At 41.6% G+C, this 21,216-nt stretch overlaps 1 protein-coding gene and 1 long non-coding RNA gene across 2 annotated transcripts in view; both read right to left on the minus strand.

Annotated features, from left to right (window-relative positions):
- WDR72 (WD repeat domain 72) overlaps positions 1–21,216 on the minus strand; it is a 246,248-nt gene that overhangs the window by 10,605 nt on the left and 214,427 nt on the right. The window lies entirely within an intron of this gene.
- On the minus strand, positions 16,289–19,916 carry LOC120374151. Its single transcript, XR_005585901.1, has 3 exons — positions 19,832–19,916; positions 17,333–17,394; positions 16,289–16,434 (listed from the first exon to the last, which is right to left on the minus strand). It is a non-coding gene; the product is annotated as an uncharacterized LOC120374151 (long non-coding RNA).

Consider the following 21,216-nt stretch of genomic DNA (forward strand, 5'->3'; position numbering starts at 1 on the left):
TGTGAGAGACAACCCAGGCTGGAGAAATTAAGGGGGCACAGCAGTCCCACAGTCCCAAGCTGCACCCCGGGGGAATCCTGTCACACCCCGATTCTTAAAAATGTTGCCAGATCCTTAATGTCTTTGCCAAACAGACAATTTCAAGAGTCTTATTCCAAAGCATGGTGGCTGGGAATATATTCCCTGGCTGTGAAATGGCTGAACATTTGAGATCAAGGAACAGATGGTGTAGAGGGTGAATTTCACCAATATCCTTATATTCCCTATACATAAAAATTACTGATCAAAATACTGCTATTAAAATGGCAGTTCATAAACTGTTTTTTTTTAAATGTGAATTCAACTCCTGTGCGTACCAAGAAAGCTTGGGTTCACTACATTCCTCAGATACCCATTAAGAAGCTGTCAGTGTCTGTATGGGAGCCCTTTGATATTTAGATACCAGAGAGATAAGATGTCTTCTTTAAATATTAGCTTGTCAAACTGTGTTATGTCTTATTATGTTCCATAGGACTGGCATTCAGCACGATGAAGTATAACAGCACATGCTGAGAGCACACAAATAATATCACATAACTTAGTGAATAACATTAAAGGGCAATAGACCCAGGTACCTGCTTACCAATATTTTCAGAAGAATAAACTCCAGCCACACCAGTAAATGTAACTCATGTTTGCAAACCTGGGAAATACCTTGTTTCACCAGTCAGCTCATTTGTTTTGTTGCTGTTCAGAAAAACTGCTGTGCGTACTGCACTATGGTTTCTGACTATTTTCAATCACAGTATTTACACAGTGCTTTCAAGGAATGTATGTTTTGTAGTTCTCAGTGGAGCAAACTGCCATTTGAGAGGCATCCTCCAGTTCGGATGTGTCCAGTACAAATGAGATCAACATGAGAAGCAGTAAAGGGCAGGTTCTGAATTGTTCAACAAGACTTAAGAAGCGCTATCCTATTTAATATGCTGGGTTTATTCTGTGCCTCAAATATCGTGTACATTTAAACCCCTTTCACCAAGAAGAAAGGTTAACTCTTTTGCACTTTCAAAAAGTAACTGCTGAGTTTAACAAGTTGCTCCAAAGTAGGCTGAAAATCTGTCACCTAAAATTGTGCTCCAGAGTTCTGAGAGGAACTCAATTTGGAACTCCAGTCCAGCCTGGAGGATGTTTTTCTCATGTCAACTTTTATTTTCTCCAAATTTGGCCTACTAATTTATTAACGTCAGATGAATTTTTATTCCCTCCAGATTCAAAGATCACATTTTTAAAGGACAAATATTTATGTTTAGGTGGGAATTAAAAAGCTGACCTTCACTGGACTTTTTTTTCCAGTGGTTTCCAGACTAACTGCTCAGTACCTGACAAATGAGGCAATGCAGTTCTTCCATATTCTGTTTGGGGTCTATTGGCTGAGGAACTCTTGGTCATCCTACCTGCCTGACGTCTAGGATCATGATGAATTGTCTCCAACTCTAGCCTCAGATTGTTTTTTAACATTTAATTTAGTTTCTTCCTGTGCTTGGATGAACATGGCCATGTTATGGATTTCTGCTCTAATGTACACCAGCAGGTTGGAAGAACAAGCCTCAGCAAGCTGTGGAAATTAGAGAGGCTGGATCAATAGTCAAGGTCACGACCCTGGCTCTGATTTTGTACACTGTCCTGAGATTTTCTTCCTTTAAAAGCCTCTGACTGCCTCTCATGTGAATCCAAGAGCGTGCATGCCAAGGAGGAAATTCATAACAGTCCACCCCCAAAAAGGACAGGTGTACCCATATCCTCTTGCCTTTTTAATCTTACACACGGGGCAGACTAGAAATGTGAATTTCTGCATTTGGTATAAAATTCAGCTTATTGTATGAAGCAACCTTTTTGATGAGAGATAGGACAAAGTAAAAGGAAATAAAACCTTTTGTCATCTAGTGCAATAAAAGCATAGGCAAAGAAAATAATTTACACGGTGATTTAAAAAAAATCCCAGCTCTACAGTAAATGCAACATTACATTTGATTTAATCAAGGTGCAGAATGGTTATATCATCTGAATAGCAAAAGGGATTCACTTTGCAAGCATTTTGCATTGGATATTAGAGGTAGAAAACAGCATCATAAGGTGTTGTAAAAAGGCAATAAAGATGTTAAGTCTGCCTGCCTTTGTGTTGCAGATAGAGCTCTGAGTCTTCAAATACACAGCAGCAATGCAACAAGGCACATTTCTGAGCGGCCAGAAATTTTCCACTGCAAGGCAGAGTCTTCTTGAGATTTAGGGCTTTTAAAACAGGAATTCAGATTCTTATAAGAGTATTTAAGATATCAATACTGAAAAAAAAATCCACTGATATAGATAAATTGTCATATTCACTAAAATCCAGCTCAGAATGATATGGAGTCAATAAGATAAACAATTCAGTTTACAGTGGAGATGAGCAAAAATATTTCTCACAGAAAAAAAATCCAAACCTTTTTATTGTTTTTGTGAGAGTGAAAAAAAAAATCACTTTTCACCTAGTGTCTGTTTGTGACTTTTACTTAGCGGAACGGAAAGCAGCACATCACAGTGGAGTGAGGGAGCTGAAGGTCAGTTGGTAAATTCAGCTTGTTGCATGACACGGTCTTGATCTGAATCTGACCACATGACCAGCAGTGGGGTGGCTGCCAAAGCACTGGAAGGAATATTTATTGAAAACAAATATTGCTCAAAATTTCCCCACAACAGGTGACAAGTGCTTATATGTATGATTTTGGTCTTGAACTTATCACAAAGTAATGGAGTGGGAGTTTATAGTGTTTTCTTTTGCTATTGAAACAAGTGTATGCAGACCAAAAGAAAGAGAATGACGTGAGCTATGGAACCAGGACACAGATTAAAAGCCAACCCCCCGCCCCACCCAAGAAGGGGAAGGCACTAATAAAATACATACATAACTTAGGCCTTGTCTACACTGCCACTTTACAGCTCTGCAACTTTCTTGCTGAGGGGTGTGAAAAAACACACCCCTGAGCACTGCAAGTTTCAGCGCTGTAAAGTGGCAGTGTAGACAGGGCACCAGAGCTGGTAGCTACTCCCCTTGTGGGGGTGGGTTTTTTTACAGCACCAGGATTGCTCTCTCTCAGCACTGATGCCATGGCTACACAGCCACGTTAAAGCCCTGCCATTAACGTTGTGTAGTTAACGGTGCTAGTGAAGACGTACCCTAAAAGTACCTCTCATTGGCCCATGGTATTCCTATTCTGTTCCATCCCTTCACCCTCGTATTAGGCTCTACTCCTCCAGACACTGGAGACTAATCAATGGGATTACCTCACTTACATAAAGCTGTGCACATGTTTGTAGGATCAGGGCCATAGATTGTAAACCCCTTGGGGCAGGAGCCTATCTTTTTACTTCCCTATAATGTGCCATGCACAACTGCAGTGTGATAAAAGTTGTAAATAATATCATCCTGACACTACAGAATTGTAAAATATGTTAAGCACTGGAATAAATTGCCTAGGGAGGTTGTGGAATCTTCGTCACTGGAGATTTTTAAGAGCGGGTTAGACAAACACCTGTCAAGAATCTAGACTCTAGATAATACTTAGTCTTGCCTGGAGGGGACTGAACTGAAGATCATTTGAGGTCCCTTCCAGTCCTACGATTCTATGAGTCTATGTTTGGGTAAGAGTAGTTGGGCAGGGAAACCAATTAAAATAGTTATCATCAAAGCTACCAAAATCACCACTATTTAAAATGAACAAAACAAACAAATAACAGAGTAGAGTTGACAGAAGTTATAGTAATATGTCCACCAACCCCTATAATCTTGTTAGTGCTGAATTCTCTATCCCAATATGGCCCCTTTTCCCCGCTCTATCAGGGGTCGGAAACCTGACCGATACAGCCAGGCAGGATTTCCCTGTATATAAAAGAAATCCTTTGGTTGATGATGCAGTGCATCAGTAGGGACTGTATGTAACCATTTGAGACTCCACAATCCTCACTACAGGAGGGTGGCCAGGTTAAAGAGACATAGCCAGAGTGTCTCTATGCTCCATCTATTGCTAGCTGCCAGAACAGTTCTTTGAGGCCATTGCTAGCTGGGCGTAAGTTAGAGCAATCCTAAGGCTGCTCCATTTTCTGATGGAAACTCAATTGTCTCTTAAGTAGCCCCAGAACTAAAAAGCCACACAGGTGTCATAAAACCACCTTTGCCTTCCCTCATCTTTGGGCCCTGTGCCAAGCGCAGCTCAGCCAACCCCCAGAATCAAGTCCAGAAGCTTAAAGTGTGGGATACTTTCACCTCCCAGAAAGCACCCGTTCAAATTCCAGCAGTGCTAACTTGTAACTTCATTTTCCCAAGGAAGCTGAACAGTACCATGCAGTTAAAAGTGGTGGAAACTCAGGAAGGAACCACAACAAACCCTACTGTGCTCTCTGCTGGGTGTGGCCATTAAATGTACCATGGTGGTTCCCACAAGACCCCAATGACTCTGCTCACTTTCCTTCTCCCATAATTGTGCAGTATGCAGTGTGCCAGTTGGCTGCCACCCTGTGTGATTGAAGAGGCTGCAGTTAATAGCGCTGTGTGTGATATGCATGTATTCTGTAAAGAGCTTTGGATCCTCAGGGATTCAAGGCACTATAGATATTCAAAAATAGCATCAAATATCCCTTCTGCATCCAAGCCACACCAGGCATGAACTCTCCATCTATCGTCATCTCACAGCACCTTCAGCATGAGGCTCTGCTCTGAATACTTACTGCTACAACATACGCATCCCCAAGAAAAAGCAGCTATGGCCATGGAAGGTCACGGCTCATTGCAGTAGTAATATTGTTGCTATTGACAACATTAATGATTTAAATTGAAAATAAAGATGATGTTTGTCTCTTTCTCTGTTGTAAGGATCATTTTTCCCCTTCAGGAGAGGATTTTCTCAGATTTGCTCCTGATTCCCCCTCCCTTAAAGACCCTTCAACCTTTGCTCAGGTCCAGCAGAAGGCCCCACTGTGGTTCATAAGCCTGGTATTGGCCCTCTTGCTCAGACTCCCTTGATTCTTACATGGCCATAGTTCCTAGCTCCATATTGTAGATCAAGACAGTACTCATGCTGTTCTTCACTTGTTCAATGCAGTTTGTGTCAGTGATTCACTCAGTTGTGTGACTAAAAGAAAATATTTTCTTTTGTTGTCGCCCCAGGGCAGGCAAATTACACGCTAAGAGGTGCACTCTAATGGACTGAGCATAGGACAGGCAACCAGGAATTCATTAGCTTCAGTTCTGTGTCAGACACTGAATTGTTCACATAGGTCCAAATGTTCAAAATGGCCTCTATTTTGGGGGGCCTAATTGTTGGGGTAGCCAGCTTTCAATATCTGTAGCCTGGTTTTTAGAGGCAGTGGGCACCTGCTGCAGTATTAAAGTCACAGCTACCACTTGAATATGCAGCTTTTTTCTAACATTATTACTTGCTCATTATATTGATTTTGTTCAGAAAAATAAACCTTATAAATAAAAAGAGTCTTTCCCTGCGGGGTAAGTCCATCAAATCAGCTGAAATTTCTGTGCTAACTTTGTCCCTGAAAGTCCACACTGTTTGCAAAACAATAATCCAATACTAGGAACTTTTATCTCATCACAGTTCTATATAGACTTAAGAAGTGCAATATTTTCCCTTCTTATCTGTTTATGATTAAACTAGATATCATTAAGGCCATATCTCTTAACTGGGGGAATTTATTCTAACAGTCAACCCTAGGACAGGCAAACAGTTTTATCCATAGTTTAAATTGGAATATTCTGTTGACAATAAAGGAGAGTTTCTTCATGTTAGGTATCTGTATGTCTCCTATAGACTGTTTGCACAAATAGCCACAATTTAGTTATGTTCTGGTGCATTCACAACAAAAAAAAAATTTTTTTCATGTCAGGCATTAGGCCATTCCCGCTCTGAGGTCCGTATCTTGGCATGTATGCAGTCTAATTCTGATTCAGTAGACAAAGGACTACATTATACGATCCCTTTTTGTGCAAAACTCACTGTGATGTAAATGAGAAACTGAGGCATAGAATGGAAGCAGGTTTTCTAAGGCAAATTCATACGAAAGACACAGACTGTGTCTCAAAAAGCTTAAAATCTAGATAAAGAATAAATCATAATAGTGTCTAGGGACTCCACTATCATTCTCAGGGAGTTTTCTGACAACGTTCTCCTGGGTAAAATTTATCCCCCTGTGCAGAAGTCCATATGAGGCCTAAGCATCACTTAAATCCCAAGACCTTTTTTGACTTATGTGGTGTATTGTCCTCATGCTACTCCAAGGCACATGGGTGAATTTCATCCCTTGTGAATATAATTTATTATTTGTGATGGAGAAATGTAAGGAAGGGAAATGATTTTCCAGCTTCCAAAGGTAGAGAGCCAGTGATATTTTAAAAGAACAGAAAAAATGGATGAGGAGAAAATTGTCCTTAATTTATTAGAAAAAGACCATAGTCTTAACAATGGGAATACTGTTAAAAACATTTGAGATTTTCTATACAGGCAAATTTGACCAATCTCAGTGGTAATTTGCATATGTAAATTTAGGCACTGGAAGGCAGCAAATTCACATTTATATATTGCATTAACTTCTTGTGACAAAATGTCTTTTTTGCTTTTGCAGAACATCAGTTGCTTATAGCAGCTCAAACTGCATTACAAGACCAACAGCAACAGCTACCAGACTTGTCTTCTGTGGGCCAACTCCTTCTGTGCTTATTCAGACAACGCCCCAGTCAATGGAAATTTTGCTTGAGTAAAGACTGGATTTGGCCCAGACACACTGAGACCTGGCAGGGTTGGTGGTGAAATGCACAGCCTAGTAATGAGCAGCCAAGATCTGCAACCTTCGACCACTCAGGAAGGCTTATAAAGCTCAACAGTAGCCAGCAGCTAGCTGCAAGGGTAAGCACTTGAATATTATTGTTGTTTCTGCATCCTGTAGTAGAGCTGAGCAACACGAACTACTCCATGGAACCCTAAGCTAGAAACAGTGTTGTATTGTGGGAATTATATTTCTCCATCCACATGTTTTCTGTAAAATTCTCTAGGAAACTGTTTCACATAGAAATGATCTGGGTTTACTTCACTAACTAGTCAGATTCTCTGTGCTGAATGGATATTCTGAGTAGTTAGCAGGGGTTGGGGAAGTGTTCATATACCAATCAGATCAATAACATGTTTATTGAATGCCATACACATCTTGTTCCAAATTCCACTCTCAGTTAGACATGTGTGGTCTCATGAAGTGAACGGAATTGTTCTGTTGTAATTGACAGTAAAATCTGGCCTCTTCTTTGCTTCAGACTGTGGAAGCAGGAGGGAATGTGAGCCTGCAAAAACATGGAACCTGCGGATCTGCAAGGAACTTTGCCTCCATCCACCATGCTGCTCCCGGCCTCTCATTCTGCCCTGTTCACCCTATTTCCATGTTCTGGAGCATGTGACATTGGCTGTCGTCCCTCCCCAAGCTGTAGGGGGGCATTAGCCAAAGAGCCAAGTTAACTGCAACTCAGCCATCTATCCAGACAACCATGGGATCCAAAGTAGAGCCATGAGCATGCTGCCTCTCTCAGTCTCCAAGTTCATAGAGACATGCAGCTTTGCAAAGAGCGGCTTCCCCAGTGTGTTTCAGCAGGTTTGGCAACTGCAACCCTCTCTCCTAACTCGTAAGTCAAGGGCTGGAATATGGCCCTATGTTAGCTAATATTGTCATTGCTGATAGCAAGAAGGTCCACTTCTGAACCAAACTTTTTCCATCTTGTAATACTTTGGAAGGTAATAGTCTAAGAGGAGCATGTCTACTCTGTGGAGGAGAGGGAAGGCCTCATTCCAGCTCCTAGCTCTGCTTATGTCTGCCTCTCAGAACCTCCTTTTATACTACACAGATCTCTCTTTTTGATGAGTCTTAGTTCCATATTAAACCCATCTCTCTTGAACGCTCACACTTCCACAGAGGGGCTCTCGCTCTTGATTGCACACATACTGCCTGTTTCTTATGGTGACTCTCTTCCAACACATCAGAATACTGCTGTGACGGTGTGGGACTCACCCTTGGGGCCTCCTGCTGGTACCTTCTGGAAATTAGCTCTCCAGCCATCGGAGCGCCCTCTGCAGGCCAGTATCCTGCTTTTTGCCAGGCCCCTGTGTCCCTCTCAGACCCAGTGCCCCTTGCACACCGGGGCACTGCCCCCTGGCAGTACACCCCTCAGTCTCTGAGTCTCCCCTCCCAGGGAACCCCCACCCACTATCCCCGCCTCAGTCGTAGGCTACTGCCAGTCATCAACTAGCCCCTGCTCACTGGGGCAGACTGCAGTATAAGCCACACATCACCGGCAAGGACCTGATGCTTCCGCCTATAGTGGAGCAGCCCCTCTGCAGCCATAGTACCCTCTAGTGGGCCCTTCCTTTGGCCTGCAGCCTGGGGCTCTGCTAGGCTGGAGCTTCCCAGCTCTTTCCCAGCACTGCTCCACCCTTGGTACCTTCCTCAGTTCTCCAGGCAGCCTGGTCCCTCCCTCTCCAAAGACTAGAGAGAGGGTCTCTGGCTTCTGGCCACAGACTCTTATAAGGGCCAGCTGGGTCCTCAATAGGCCAGCCTCAGCCTGATTGGGGCATGGCCCGCAGCTGAGGCTGCTTTCCCCAGTCAGCCTAGTAGCTGCTTTTCCCCCTGCCCCAGTCCTCCCCAGGGCTACTTTTAACCCCTCCAGGCCGGAGCGGGTGACCACCCCGCTACAACTGCACAGAAATTATGCAGTTATGATGAGATAACTGGCTCTGTGGATGAGGGGAAAGCAGTGGATGTGCTATTTCTGGACTTTAGCAAAGCTTTTGATACAGTCTCCCACAGTATTCTTGCCAGCAAGTTAAAGAAGTCTGGACTGGATGAATGGATGGTAAGGTGGATAGAAAACTGGCTAGATGGTCAGGCTCAATGGGTAGTGATCAATGGTTCCATATCTAGTTGGCAGCCGGTATCAAGTGGAGTGCCCCAAGGGTTGGTGCTGGGGCTGGTTTTATTCAATATCTTCATTAACGATCTGGAGGATGGTGTGGACTGCACCCTTAGCAAGTTTGCAGATGACACTAAACTGGGAGGAGTGGTTGATATGCTGGAGGGTAGGGATAGGATACAGAGGGACCTAGACAAATTAGAGGATTGGGCCAAAAGAAATATGATGGAGGTTCAACAAGGACAAGTGCAGAGTCCTGCATTTAGGATGGAAGAATCCTATGCACTGCTATAGACTAGGGACCGAATGGCTGGGCAGCAGTTCTGCAGAAAGGGACCTAGAGGTTACAGTGGACGAAAAGCTGAATATGAGTCAACAGTGTGCCCTTGTTGCCAAGAAGGCTAATGGCATTTTGGGTTGTATAAATAGGGGCATTTCCAGCAGATCGAGGGATGTGATCATTCCCCTCTATTCAGCACTGGTGAGGCCTCATCTGGAGTACTGTGTCCAGTTTTGGGCCCCACACTACAAGAAGGATGTGGATAAATTGGAGAGAGTCCAGCGGAGGGCAACAAAAAATGATTAGGGGGCTGGAGCACATGACTTATGAGGAGAGGCTGAGGGAACTGAGATTGTTTAGCCTGCAGAAGAGAAGATTGAGGGGGGATTTGATAGCTGCTTTCAACTACCTGAAAGGGGGTTCCAAAGAGGATGGATCTAGACTGTTCTCAGTGGTAGAAGATGACAGAATGAGGAGTAATGGTCTCAAGTTGCAGAGGGGGAGGTTTAGGTTGGACATTAGGAAAAACTTTTTCACTGGTAGAGTGGTGAAGCACTGGAATGGGTTACCTAGGGAGGTGGTGGAATCTCCTTCCTTAGAGGTTTTTAAGGTCAGTAGGGTTTGATCCTGCTTTGAGCAGGGGGTTGGACTAGATGACCTCCTGAGGTCCCTTCCAACCCTGAGATTCTATGATTCTATGAAATCCTTTTCCCCTTGAGACAGACTTTTCTTGACTCCCTCCATTTTCTTCCTGAGTTCAGTCTTTGAAACCCATGCACTGGGCGTGCTCTTTGTTATAGCTCAGTAACACACATAAATTATACAAAAGAATGCAAAATGTAACAGGCTAGAGCAGTGTTTCCCAAACTTGGGACGCCACTTGTGTAGGGAAAGCCCCTGGCGGGCTGGGCCGGTTTGTTTACCTGCCCCGTCCACAGCCGATCGCTGCTCCCACTGGCCGTGGTTCGATGCTCCAGGCCAATAGGGGCTGCTGGAAGCGGCATGGGCCGAGGGACGTACTGTCTGGCGCTTCCCGCAGCCCCCATTGGCCTGGAGCAGTGAACCACGGCCAGTGGGAGCCACGATCAGCTGGACTATGGATGGGGCAGGTAAACAAACCGGCCCGGCCCTCCAGGGGCTTTCCCTACACAAGCGGCGGAACAAGTTTGAGAAACACTGGGCTAGAGCCATTCATAGCAATGCCCCTGACCAATTGCTACAGAAGAGACTTCCACTTTCATATTTGTTGAAATTTAGTCCTCTGATATTTAAGGACCATATTTTTACCTCTGTCATATGATAAAGATCAATATCCACTCACTCCCATGGCAACTGTTTCATCTTTGCCATTTGTTCAATACCAGGTCCATTTTAAGTCACGTGTATTGCCTTTTTTTGTGTGTGCCTATGCCCCACCTGGACACTTCTTTCCAGGACCACACGTACTACAAACAATGCTAAACATCCCAATCAAACTGCTACTCCAAACTGGGGCCAGGCAAATTTCGGGTATCTGCTAACTCAGTGAGCAGGGGCAGCAGCAGGTAGTGCCCATATATATACCTATATACCTGGGATAAACTTTTACACAGACAAAAAGCTACTAGCAGGACATTGTCATGTGCATTGTATTCAGGCTTGAGTACATCTGGTCCAGATGTGGATTAGTTTCCCAAACATTCAAGGATATTGGGTCCATTATATATTGTGTCCAGATTATGACTCAAATCCAAATCCAATTTGAAAAACTGCTTCTCAGGTTGGCCAAAGAAAAACTGCTTAAGACCAAGGCATGGTAAAGATTCATAGGCCTCACAGGTAGAAGCCAAAAAAAAAGAAGAAAAGAAAAGAAAAGAAAGAACAACAACTTCTGGAGAATTCCAATATATTTTAAAACACTGTTTGACAGTAAAGTCAGCCCCAAGCAGCCTTCATCCTGGACAGCTGACAGCTTCACTTTTTAGAAAAAGGGACTTCTCTGTTTGGTCTATTGCAGGGGTAGTCAATAGATAGACCGTGAGCTGAATCCAGACTGCCAGACGCTTTTAAATGGACCCTGAAATGTTTTTATTTACTTCTTGTTATTATTATTATCATCATCATCATTATTATTTTATTACTTTCTTTGCAGTCTGGACCTTGACTATACGTTGACCAAGAAATTTGGACCTTGACAAAAATTGACTAACCCTGTCTATTGCATGTAATATTTTTCTTTCTTTCTTAAGGAGGCTACAGTCTCTAAACATTGCATGTGGGCTTAGAGGTTTATTGAGCCCCAAAACGTCCAGGTTTGGTGCCTGAAGCCATGTTTTATATATGTAGGGACTCAAGCCTAAAAATGTTTAATAGATTCATAGATTCCAAGGCCAGATGGGACCACTGTGATCATCTCTTCTGACCTCCTGTATACAACAGGCCCTAGAACGTCTCCAAAATAATTCCTAGACCAGATCTTGATTTAAAAATGGTCAGTGATGAAGAATCCATCATGATCCTTAGTAAATTGTTCCAGTTGTTAATTACTCTCATCATTAAAAATTTACACCTTGTTTCCAGTCTGAATGTTGGCTTTTGTGACCAGGTGGCTTTGAAGTGCATTTCTAGACAGGTGTAATTTAAAACTAGAGAAACTTGACAAAAAGGGGTGTGCAACATGATTTTTGTTTTTTTGGTTTGATTTTTATCGTCTCTGCACTAACCCCTGTAGTTTTTCCCAATAAACAAATCTAAGCTGTCTGTGGACTTGCAGAGATTTCATAAAACAAATTCAGCTCTTTTCAAAAGCAATTCCCTTCCCCTCCCCCCCCCATCCCGCGTCAACCAGACAGGCCAGATGTTTGTGAAAACTGCAGTTTCCACAATCAAAAGTACAACATTTACCATGGCTTTTATCAAAGATTTCAATTCCCCTCATCTTAAGGAAAATGACCCTTTTATTTTGTTGTGGACATAAAATTATGGCCCTTGGAAAATTGGAAGCATTTCTGTTGAAGGAAATCAATTTTCTCACTGCCATATATGATCAACATGTCATAGCCATCACCCAGATAATAATAGTAAAGTACAAGTAAAATGGTTGGTAATACTGGCTTCAGGGGAAAAAAAAGGGAGCAAGATAACACCCTTCTTTTCCCAAATATGTTTGGGGACAGGGAGAAAGGAATGCAAAGGTTTTTCCCTTGATCAGAGCCTTTCAGATCAAGAATGTTTTATTTTGTATGCTGCTAGGCTAAAGCGTTGATGAAACTGCGGAGAAATTTGTTCTTCCTGGAAAATGGTAAGCGCTTTATGTGTAAACCACTCTGGCTCCTTTTCAATCAGACTGTTAATGGGTGGCTAATAGTAAAGAGATGTGACCAGCCTGAGATGACCCAGGAGTCTGTTTAGGTGGAGGTAACGGTAAGAGTATAGAAGCATCTTCTTAATTTGCAAACAAAAGGAGGCATCAAATCTGACCTTGCTGTGGGAGTGTTAATGGCTTCTACCCATCATTCCCCTGCCACTTAGCATCTTTTGTGCCCTACCTTGGGAAGCTTCCCGGCAGAAGTGTGCATTAGCAGAACTCTGCAGTAACAAAACCCTGGCCTAGTCAAGGAAAAAACATTACAAGTGATTAAATGATGGGTTGATGTTCACTACAATAGACATACTACGTCACTGCATTACAGGCAAACCTCTCCAGTAATGCTATATGTGTGTGCTCCACGTCGATCGGAACTCCCTAAAACAAAGTGCAATCATTTAGCTTTGCTGGTTACAGAATAAATGCTGCCAAACAAAACCCAAGCAGGTGTGTTGAAAAAACCTGGGGATTTTCAGAAGGCAACACTGAAAATGACAAAATATGCTGACTCTAATTTTCTATAGAAGCTTCAAAACTCAGTGCTTTCTAGTGAGTCTGTCTCAAATATTGTTGCAGTAACTTGAACTTCATAAGAGTTCAAATGGGAGATAGCATATCCACAGAATGCTGCAAAGAGCGTTTATGTGCTATGACTTTGGGGTAGTGCTTAGGAGATGGATGAGATTTGGGGTGGCATAGGTACAGCCTATTAATTTGAATTGCAAACTGGTTAATTTCCTGTATTTTGTTTTAAGACTCTTGGCTTTTGTGGTGATGCTCAATTGTTAGCCCTGGTAAGGTTTTGTCTTTTAATTAATTGTTATGGTGGCTACAGCTGGGTATAAATTTCTTTTTTTTTAAACTTTATGCAGATCAAAATAGATTAAAAATAAAGAAATTGCAATATACACAGTATCTGAAACCATTTACTGGTCAGTGGCATGAGATAAATAGAAATGCTTTAGATTGCTTGAAGATGATTTGATTAATTGTCCTTCCTTACATTTTGGGGGCTTAGACTGGCACTCTGACTTAGACAAGTTTGGTCTAGATGTCAACCCTTTTAAAAAAATGCAGTTTTCAACTCCCTTTGACTTCACTGGGTGCTTTGCCTGAGGGAAGACTGCAAGATTGAATACCCTTGTAACAAACCCAAAGGGTTAGATCCTCAGGTGCAGCCCACATGCACAGCACATCAGTCAGAAAGGGATGCTCAAAAGAGACAGTTTTCTCCTGTGCATGGCCCTGATACTGGAGCTGCTCTGTTACTCTTGCTGTTTTAGAGTAGCCTGGGCCTCCTGGTTCTGACTGGGCCCAGAAGCATGGGAAAGGCTCTGATCTCCAGCTGTGCTCATCCCCCCAAAGAAACTAGAGATTTCATTAGAAAACATTTTCTTATGAGATTTTCAGTTTACTTTTGTAACCGCAGACAGTTTAGTGAATGGATAAATAAGTATCTGAACATTTGGATGCTTTTATAGAACTAACTGGAAACTGGAAATTTCAGTTCAAGTGGTTTCATTCAGTCTCCACCTCTGTGGGGTCACACTTTCACCTCCTGAGCTTTGCTTTGAGTTTGGGATTTGGCCAAACCCAAAAAACTGGTGAAGGAAACAAAAACAGTTGAAACCACTGAGTTTTGCCTGATTTTGCACCACAGCTACAAACCCAGGTTCACTCTAAAAGTTCAGAAGTATGATCAAACTTATCAGCAAACCTGGGCTGAATTTCCAGGGCTAGATTCCTAGATGCTTGATGTAGATGTAGAACCTTGGAGTGGAGGATCAAGAAAGGTGTTCCTCACTCTCTGACCTCCCAAAAATGTTCCCTACACCTGAGTTGGGGGATCAGGTAACATGGAGTTGTTCTAATACTAGGACAATAGTATGAAATCCTCGTTACTTTCCACTGGAACCTTTACATAACTGCATATTATAATTGCTTTAGGGCAGGTCACTGTTCTCTTTGTGCCAGAAGAGCAGCATAAAGGGGACAGAGCCAGTTTGTGACCCTTAAATTTGAATGCACAGATTGGGGAAATAAATAGTAGATAGTGCAGATCTGCACTACATGAACATTTTTCTTCTTTCTTCTCTGCTTTAATTGGCAGTGAAATAGTTAACAACATTGTCATCAGTTGGTTACAGAGATAACATCCCACTTAGATGAACTGGGCCATTTACACCTCCCCCAGCCCTTGTTTCAAGCTCTTTCAAAAGACAAGATGTCACTACATCAGTTACACTCAGTTCACATACTGAAGGTTTTCTTTGCAACCAGATGGGTTACAGATGTGACTTCATTAAAAAAAAAAAAAAAAAACTTAGTCTGTAGCACAAGATTAAGACTCCATAAAAAATACAACCTGCCATGACCCAGCAAGCCCAGTTCACTCCTAGTACTGCAATTTCAACCAGGCTACTTTTAAACGCTTTGTATTTCCTTAAGAATATTTTGCATAGTTCTAAAACTCACTCTCTCTTTATGATTAAATGCTGCCAGGAAATTTCTCCTGAAAATATCTTTCTTCAGCTTTAAAGCTTATTTCCTCCTTGTTTTGTTGAGTCATGTATTAAATAACTACTGCTTTTCAGAAAGATATTTTGTTTGTTTGTGTATAAGTGGACAATTATCCAGAAATGGTAGGTTTCCAACTCCTCTGTTGAAATAGGTGGCAAGTGTTCTGTGTCTTTGTACATCTAAAATACAATAAGCATAATGGGCGTTACCTGAGAGTCTCAAGCACAGTTATCAGACAGAGCTTAGGCAGGCTTGGTGATTCTTGGCAAATAAATGATAATTTCTATAGTGTATATATATAAAATGATATTTTTTAAACAGAATGAAGTTATATTGCTACACCTATTGAAGACTCTAAACTAGCATGTTTTTCAGAATCCAGCACGTTGGAATTACTGCATTGGTATGTATTATCGTAAATTGCTTCAAACCATTTTTTGTCAACAGTTAAATCTAAAAGTCGGAAACTTTCTCTCAAGACTGGATGTTTTCCAAAACCTTTGTGCTTAGCTCCACCACAAATGATGGACTTGATTCAGGAGTCACTGGGTGAAATTCTGTGGCCTGTGTTATGCAGCTCGGACTAGATATTCAGGACAACCTTGAAGTCTTTGAATCTTCATATCATGACAGGGTAGTCAGTGAAGCCAATGCTAAACTTTGTTTCTTGTTAATATATTAACTATAGAAAGCAAATAAATGTGATTGGAAATAAACTGAGAAAAACGATTGGGTATTTCTTAGCAACTGTGTTTCTTCGGTTATGGTGAGCCCTTTAGTATGGTGGCATAAAATGGTATTGGCTAGCTACCTTTGGCATTTATAGAGGTTTTCAGTTCTTGCTCATGCTGAATGTTTAATATAAAAGATATTGAAGCAAAAATAGATCGTACCAGTAACAATGACATACTATTGATGACATACTATTGATCATAATGGCCTAGTGTTAGCAATTTTCCAAAAACTTTACCAAAGGTACCAATTTATCACAGTCATCTCCCACCCTACTCCTTCCTGTTACATCACTGACTTTCTCACTAATATAAAACATAGAGAAAACCTTTATACAGTTTATTCCTGAAAAGAGAAAAAAGAGCTCAGTTTTAAACCGTACAGTTTCACCAATGGGCGGTAATATTTTTGTCAGCCATTCTCAAAAGTAGTCCTCTCACTGCCTCTACAATAAGCCTCTTCTGCAAGCATTCCCCACTCTGAGTGTGAGGAATCACATCACAGCAGCAACATTCAGCTCACAAACAGTTGTCACATGTGAAACTTGCACTTCACTTTCAAATCCCCCTCTGCTGGTATACACACCTTTTAAAAAAAAATGAAAACATGACTTCTCATTTAAGCACTTATTAAAACCACTTAAGCATATGCTTACCTTTAAGCATGTGAGTAGACCTATTAATTATTAATATGCTTACAATGAGGCCTACACATTAAGTGCTTTGCGGATTTGGGGGCAAACGATGAATTTCATAAAAGAGCATTAGCGCCCAAGATCACCAAATTGCTTAACTTTAAGCAAATAAGGAGCTCCATTGAAATCAATGGGGCTACTCACATGCTTAAAGCTAAACATGTGCTTAAGTGCTTTGTTGGACTGGGACTTAGGTGTACAGATTTTTTTTTTTAATCTTTATGCAGAACTGCAAAGAGGCCTTTTGCAGAAACCTACTTCTGTGTAATAATTCATAGTGAATAAATGTTAAAATTTTAAAGCGTACAATTGATCATTCTAAAGGTATTGCAATAGTGGAGACGTTCTGCAACTTTAAATACAATATAGTTGCATCTTTTTTTAAGTAGTAGGAAATAGAGATAAAAATGTACTAACTACATGGCAAGGACCTTTAAAACCTTTTTAACCTTTAATCCATTATTTAGCGCTTCATTCTTTTGAAAGAAATCTGCAGTTATATCCGCTCAGAAGCACAACCTTGAAATAAAGTGTTTTCAGACATGCACAGAAAGCATTAGCTGCTTTCATTGCAAGATGACACCTGTGTACCCATATGTCCTGATCCCTGAAGTCATACTTCAGAGTATAGACTTATTCATTCAAAAACACTTCACCTGATTTATATCAAAGTACCTGCTCCTGGCTACACAGACTAAGTAAATGTCCAACTTAGACAGTAAACATTGTTGTCTCAAAATCTTTCATTTTGGCATAGTATCATACATTTATCATTATGGTGTTTCATACCTATGTATCCATAAATATTTGGTTTTGGTGGTAGGCAGACCTAAATGTCATGGAAAGTTGACCTGCAAGTGAATCAGAAGAAAATCTTATCTCTGGCCTTGGAGAAAAGGAGATAAAAATGAAGGGAAAGTTGGAATATAGTGAGGGAAACTTTTTTAACCTAAATTAAGTAAATGTCTTCTAGTTAATTATTAACTTTTCATGGTACATGTGGCTGTTTGGATTAGAAAGAGGTTATCTGCTCTAACATTTCTTAACACTTCCATAATGTTATCAAGCATTAAAAGGTAACATTTATCAAACATTTACAACATATGTGAGTCAGAACAAAGTGCAAACATACAGCTCTGATAACATCCAAGCTGTCATTATAAAACATGAGCAAATAGCTCTGGAATATTTGCTTTTAGATGATACATTCTTTGTCATGAAAACATTTAACTTTTGAAATAAACATTCAGTTCAAGTCAGAAAATCTTACTTTCTTTTAATGATCCCTAAACCCAGATGAAAAAGATGAAGAGGTGGAGGAGAACTAGGAAGATGAGCCAGATAAAAAGGGGGCCTTTGCATGAAGAGATCTAATGGTCCTGTATATCCTTACATGATTACTCCTTATTCATCAATGGGACTACTCAGTTGAAGAAAAGTTTGTAGGATCAGGCTTTAAGGCTTCCAACTGCATGCCTCCTTTCTCAGCAAAGATTTGTGTTAGAAAATCCAGATCCAAAATCTGAGTTGTAAGCATCTGGCAATGCCTGAGAAATGGCAGGAGTAGGTATGAAGACCTCTAAAGGCTAAGAGTAACTCCCATTGAAGTTAATAGGAGAATCTCCTATTATGCCATTTGGATCCCTGGATGTACGAAAGCCAGACAAACCACTATTATGGATACAGTCGTAAGGCCAAGACCCCAACAGGTTTCTTTTGTACTAAGAGTAGAGCCTCTTACACAAGGATAGTACGTTCAAAATCAGTCATTTAAAAAAAAAAAAAACTACTGCACCTCTACATTTGGTAGCAACCTAGTCTACCTTTCTTGCCTCCTGTTTTTAAAGCAGCCTCCATTAGATATCGACACATAACCATGCCCAGAGAGGACTTACTGTAGATGGAGAGCGGTCTCTAACTTATCCAGTAGTAGGAGTGGTGGCAATTCCCTTCTTCAGCCAGGCTATTCGTAGAATCGTAGAACATTAGGGTTGGAAGAGACTTCAGGAGGTCATCTAGTGCATTGGTTCTCAAAGCCGGTCCACCACTTGTTCAGGGAAAGCCCTTGGTGGGCTGGGATGGTTTGTTTACCTGCCGCGTCTGCAGGTTCGGCCGATCACAGCTCCCACTGGCCGCGGTTGGCCGCTCCAAGCCAATGGGGGCTGCGGGAAGTGGGGCGGGCCGAGGGATGTGCTGGTCTCCCTTCCTGCAGCCCCTGTTGGCCTGGAGCAGTGAACTGCGGCCAGTGGGAGCTGCGATCGGCCGAACCTGCGGACACGGCAGGTAAACAAACCAGCCTGGCCCGCCAGGGGCTTTCCCTGAACAAGCAGCAGACTGTCTTTGAGAACCACTGATCTAGTCCAACCCCCTGCTCAAAGTATTCTACTGATACTGCTGCAAAGAGTGACTGGGATGATTGTAGGGTCTGTCACTGTAGTACAATTTAAAATGAAAAAACTATTCTCATAGCATGCCTGTCATAAGAGTGCACGTAGAGTGTGCTGCTCACTTTCTAGGCAAGGTGGCCAGGGGAGAGGGAAGGACCACATAAAAATCTGATCTAAAAAAGCCTGGACTCTGCTGAAGTTCAGACCAAGATCCAAACGAGAACATGCCCATTGCTCATTGCACCTGCACATCTGTGTTAACAGTTGTGTTTCAGACAATGGCAGTGGCAATAGTGAATAACTGAATAAAGAGTTTTAGCTACAGGCTACAACAAACGAAAAAATATCAAATCAACAGTTTGTTTCACTGGTGTTGCACAGCTCCCCAGCCATTCAACACCTCCTGAAATTTTATCAGCTAATTGATTGGTTCTGGCTCATTAAAACTACACACCTTTCCTGTTAGTTTGCAACTTTTTCCCCCACTGATTTTAAAATTTGTAATTATTCATCATCGTGGGGGTGTGCGGATGGAAGCATGCGGAGATCTTACTCTTCACTCTTACATCGATGAGAAGGACATAGGCTGGAGTCTGGCATATAGGCGCTCTCATAAGGGGGATTTAATGGGGTAGGGGAGATTTTCCCCACTGCAAGAGCAGCATAGGGCCAGCATAGACAGACAACTCCTATGCTACCCCTATTTGCAAGTCCTGGCACAGGGGGCATGCTAGAAATGTGACTGCGATGGGAAGGCTTGAATCGAGGGATGGTAGCAGGCATAATTTTAGCCCTCAGCACAATTCCCTGGGACTGCTCCAATTTACACCATGGACTGTTTCTCCCACATCACTTCAGAATCGGGGCAGTGCTAAGGTGGCAAAAAGCTACCTTTGCCTACCCTGTATCTTGACTGTGCTTTCCAGGCTGATTTTCTCAAGAGATGTAACACAGAATCTAGATCAACATTTTTCTCTTTCCTGTCACTGGTTGATCTAATAATAAATAAATAAAAATAATTAATAAAAGATTAACAATGATGGACAGCTAATTTCCTCCTTTGTGGTTTAGGCACATTGCTGCATCTCTCTCTGATGCACTAATGAGTTCTCAGTAGTAGATACTGGTTCTTAAACTGCATAAAACGGGTGTAACAGGTAATCAGGCCCAATACTGATACCTTCCTGCTTTCTTTTCTGATGATAAACATTTACAAAAACCCCTTCTTGTACCTTTTCCAAGCATCACTGTGCATCAACTTTTGAGAAATGCGGGCAAATTCTATTAAGCATTTGTGAATCTCTTAATTCAGATTACATTTCACATATATATTTTTTCATATATTTTGTACAATTTTGTAGATCCATTTTCATGAATCAAAACAGAGTGATATTCAATAGCTTAATGTTTTATTTAATAATTGCTTGAAAAATATTAACTGATTCTCAGAACCACACTGTTCCAAATATATATTGGCAAAAAATAATTGTATTTATTTAAATCTTTGTGTAAACTGGGTTTTCATTTTTTACAGCCCAGGCGATTCTAGACTCCACAGAAAAGTGTTTTTCTGGGTTACATTAAACTCAGTCGTTATATCCATTAGGATACCATTGTCAGAATTAGCAATGCTAGGCCAGAACCAACAATCTATTCTGGGCCATGTTCTGATTCTAATTACAGTAGCATAAATGCAGAACGACTCTGTTGAGTTTAGTGAAATCACTCTGGATTTACTTTGGTGTAACTGAGGTCAGAATCAGGCTATGTTTTAGGACATTGTTCTCTCAGATGCCTAGCCAGATTAATTGGCACAATTATATCCTCCTTTCCTCTTCCCCCTCAGGTCAATCTATATGTCAGAGGTTTACAAGCTCTGTTGATTCAGAGCTGAACAAGTGCTGGAGGGAATGGGCTGCTATGATCCAAACTGTTTTGTCTTTGATGTAGAAGTCACAAAAATACTCTAACCTTTCATTCACTCAGATTTCCCCTTCTTCATTTGAAGGACTAGAGACGTTTCCAGAATGGAATGGGCTGTTTCCCTTCACTTGAGAACCAGTTAATGAAACCCTTATATGCACTTATTACTTCTCCAGCCACAAGACTAGAAAACATTTGGCATTCACAGTCAGAAAGTAATCTTTCAACTAGATTACTTAGCTTAGCCAAAGGGGATGGCTTAGTGATCTAAACATGTAGGGTCAAATAAAGCCCTGGTGTAAAAGGGAGCAACTCCACTGACTTCAGTAGGGTTCTACCCACTTATTCCAGGGATAAATTTGG

The sequence above is a fragment of the Mauremys reevesii genome, linkage group 10 (assembly GCF_016161935.1).
Source record: "Mauremys reevesii isolate NIE-2019 linkage group 10, ASM1616193v1, whole genome shotgun sequence".
Taxonomy (NCBI): domain Eukaryota; kingdom Metazoa; phylum Chordata; order Testudines; family Geoemydidae; genus Mauremys; species Mauremys reevesii.